The sequence below is a fragment of the Panulirus ornatus genome, chromosome 25 (assembly GCF_036320965.1).
Source record: "Panulirus ornatus isolate Po-2019 chromosome 25, ASM3632096v1, whole genome shotgun sequence".
Lineage (NCBI taxonomy): Eukaryota > Metazoa > Arthropoda > Malacostraca > Decapoda > Palinuridae > Panulirus > Panulirus ornatus.
In genome coordinates, this window is record NC_092248.1 from 9353375 (window position 1) to 9357781 (window position 4407).

General features: G+C 41.0%; 1 protein-coding gene across 3 annotated transcripts in view; it reads left to right on the plus strand.

Moving 5' to 3' along the window:
- LOC139757244 (uncharacterized) overlaps window positions 1-4407 on the plus strand; it is a 90380-nt gene that overhangs the window by 8129 nt on the left and 77844 nt on the right. The window lies entirely within an intron of this gene.

The following is a 4407-nucleotide window of genomic DNA, read 5'->3' on the forward strand; positions in this document are numbered from 1 at the left end:
ACACGCAAATATACATACCTACACAGCTTTCCATGGTTTACCCCAGACGCTTCACATGCCTTGCTTCAATCCACTGACAGCACGTCAACCCCTGTATACCACATGACTCCAATTCACTCTATTTCTTGCCCTCCTTTCACCCTCCTGCATGTTCAGGCCCCGATCACACAAAATCTTTTTCACTCCATCTTTCCACCTCCAATTTGGTCTCCCTCTTCTCCTCGTTCCCTCCACCTCCGACACATATATCCTCTTGGTCAATCTCTCCTCACTCATTCTCTCCATGTGCCCAAACCATTTCAAAACACCCTCTTCTGCTCTCTCAACCACGCTCTTTTTATTTCCACACATCTCTCTTACCCTTACGTTACTTACTCGCTCAAACCACCTCACACCACACATTGTCCTCAAACATCTCATTTCCAGCACATCCATCCTCCTGCGCACATCTCTATCCATAGCCCACGCCTCGCAACCATACAGCATTGTTGGTACCACTATTCCCTCAAACATACCCATTTTTGCTTTCCGAGATAATGTTCTCGACTTCCACACATTTTTCAAGGCTCCCAAAATTTTCGCCCCCTCCCCCACCCTATGATCCACTTCCGCTTCCATGGTTCCATCCGCTGACAGATCCACTCCCAGATATCTAAAACACTTCACTTCCTCCAGTTTTTCTCCATTCAAACTCACCTCCCAATTGACTTGACCCTCACCCCTACTGTACCTAATAACCTTGCTCTTATTCACATTTACTCTCAACTTTCTTCTTCCACACACTTTACCAAACTCAGTCACCAGCTTCTGCAGTTTCTCACATGAATCAGCCACCAGCGCTGTATCATCAGCGAACAACAATTGACTCACTTCCCAAGCTCTCTCATCCCCAACAGACTTCATACTTGCCCCTCTTTCCAGGACTCTTGCATTTACCTCCTTTACAACCCCATCCATAAACAAATTAAACAACCATGGAGACATCACACACCCCTGCCGCAAACCTACATTCACTGAGAACCAATCACTTTCCTCTCTTCCTACACGTACACATGCCTTACATCCTCGATAAAAACTTTTCACTGCTTCTAACAACTTGCCTCCCACACCATATATTCTTAATACCTTCCACAGAGCATCTCTATCAACTCTATCATATGCCTTCTCCAGATCCATAAATGCTACATACAAATCCCTTTGCTTTTCTAAGTATTTCTCACATACATTCTTCAAAGCAAACACCTGATCCACACATCCTCTATATATATATATATATATATATATATATATATATATATATATATATATAATGGTTGTAGAATTACTGTCACGAGCACGGTGTTGACGGCCTTGTATCAGATATATTGAAAAGAAATTTTCCGAAGCTTACCTTGTGAAGTGCCATTAGAATATGGCTCTAGTTCCCACGGTAGTTCGTTATTCTCCCTGTTGTAAAAGTGTTGTAGCGATATTTTGTACGTGTGGATGCAACTGCTGTTTTCTATTTTTTTTTTTTTTTTCGCAAAACTAATGACGTTAGAGGCTGTATCATCAGCGGATGAAAGGAGTGCTGTATAGCATCGTCCGCGACCTTCCTGCCCCAGAGGAGTTCACATTACCTATTTCCCGTGTGGAGTGCATCCTCTAAGTTGCTCTAGCTTATAAAAGTGGTCTGGAGTTGCACAACTAATGAGTGCCCGCTCCTCATGACCGTTGAACATCACGAAGGTAGTGCTTGGTGTTTTGCCGTAACATATACACAGGTAGTACGTTTTTCACTACACTTTATGACAGTACACATAAGTAACTTTGAAAAGAAAGTTGAGCTTAGTCCATAAGTTTTGAGGATACTAATTTCACTATCGTAAAATAACTTTTGATTTTGCCTTCACAGTTTCTTGAATTTTGTCTGTTATTCAGTTGAAACATAGACAATACTTTGAGACATTCTTAGCTTCATCTCATTTCTTAGACACTTCAACTCCACTTATTTTCCATGCTGAATATTGTCCAGTCGATATAAGTTTCTGTCAGAACTACCCCATTTTTTTTTTTTTTTATTTTGGCGTGATTACATGCAACAGGCGATTGTTTTCAGAACTTTTTCTTTTAGAAAATTGTGCCCGCTATTTTTTTTTCGAGGAGTGGTATTAGTACATCATAATTGCTTGAATTTTATTGCAAAAAGGGGTGAACTGTACACTTGTACCCATCTTATGGGCATTAGCACAAAAAGAGGATGCGGGGTGCATAAAGAGTCCTGGAACTGGACGAGTGATTAGATGTATTCATGTAACAGGATGAGTGAATTATTTACGGTTAGCAAGTTTGAAATGCTTTATACATATCCATGTCATACATTATCAGGTATGAAATGGGTATGTATGTCAGGAATTCTCTAAATCCAGATTACGAAAGTTGTGTTGCCGGGCGTCACTGAGAGTAATTCTGGTGGCAACATTTTCTCCTTGTCTGTTCTGTATCAGCAGGAAGGGCAAACTCCCATGGGAACCTGTAACCCATCCTGACTACCTTCATTACTCATGACTTATAGCTGCCATCTGCATAGCGTGTAACCCTTGCTCTATCTGGCTGAAGCATATCTCAAAGCAGCCCTGAATCTGTTTATTTTAAACAAGTTTGCGGAAGGAAGGGGCTTGAGGAGTTATGTCGTCTTTTAAGTGCACTTACCCTCTGCATTATTGGAGCCAGGGATGTGATGGTTTGCTGGTTTTAACTCTTAGGGGAGCACTTTGGGTCGGGAGGAGATGGAGACAATTTTTAGAGTGAGGAAGTGAGATTCAGAGATGGACCCATTTCTCATATATATGTTTATACTTCTTTCTCTGTTCCATGCGCGCACTCACTTGTATCATGTTATGCGTCCGTTATAATGCGGTCAAGTGTGTGTGTGTGTGTGTGTGTGTGTGTGTGTGCAGTAGAGGTCAGCTTTTAAGGTCTGTTATTACCAGTGAGTGGTGCGTTGTTACAAATTGCGTGCGTCTCTTGGTCGGGAGTGTGTCGAGGGTAATGACCCCGAGGGATGGTGCGTAAATGCAATGTCCTCGGGTCCGTGAGGAAATTGCGCGCATCAGGTGCAACGAACGAATCGGTTGTGCTTGGACGTGTTTAACGTCTGAATGTTTCTGAGCTACGAAGGATAAAGCTAAGCATTGTTGACTTTGGTGTTTGCTTTGTCCTTTTTGTACTACTTAAAAGGTGTTTCTAAACATTTTTTCGTCTTGTTTTCAGAACTTTAGTCTTGTATACCTTTTCTTATCAAGCTTTTCTGGCCTCCGTACATCTCACGTGATATACCTCAACCTAATTTTGTAATTAGCAAATTTGGAGACCTCTCGGTATCATCTGTAACGTAAAAAAGTCTCATTTATGATATAGACGAGAAACATATAACTAATAAAGTCTCCAGAGTGGACTTGTACGGAATTAGACTTTGGGATGTAAAGTGATACGTACGGTGATCCAGAAACAAGCAAACAGCTTCACATGGTTTGATTACACCAGCTTACTGGTTTTGTCCAGAGCGTAAAAGGTCATTGCTGATCTGATATGGATGATACTTATTATTAGTACACTGTCAGAAAAGGGTTGATTATGTTTCATCTGTCCCTTCGTTAATTCCATAAACCTCAGTTCTCAGAAACCATGAGTTCATCAGCTTGGAACTTTACAGAGAAGGGTTGTCGTGGGGTGGATTTCTACCCCTTTTTTTCTCCCTCCTGATGGATTTAATTACGTAGAGACATTTCCTTTGGGTGTCATGAATCCCCTAATCACGACGATACAGTTTTCAGGTATGGTAGCATGACTTTCATCTGACATTAAAGGTTTTGGTTGAAGACCAAGTCATTATAACCAAGGGGGATTTTAACCTTGTTCTTAAGTGGTTGATCTAAGGATTTACACCTAAGCTTTGAGGCCCAGATTCGACCTTATTACCTCGCAGCGATTTACCCATTGTAGGGATTGGCACTAAGATGTCATGATGCCGAATGTTGGAAAGCGTGGAATTATTTTTTTTCCTTTTTACATTACTACCATTAAGTTGATATCGATTTTTATCATATTACCCTTAATGTTACTTACAGGAGGTTATAATGCCACATGGCGGGGCTGTATCATTGAGAGTACAGTTTCGTCAGAGAACTCTTCACTCCAAAGAAGTGTACATTTCCCTGCTACTGGATGTAGCGCAGCCTTGAGAAAGAGGTCCTTAATAACACCAAGACCTTTTGGTAGAGATTGGTCCTGGGGTAATTATATATAATGTTACCCATAGCTACAAAATTATGTAAATATCTTTTGCAGTATTAATGGTAGTATTGTACTGAAGTATTTGTATTACAGGAGAAGGGATTTCTCATAAGGTTGACAAATACACGGAGA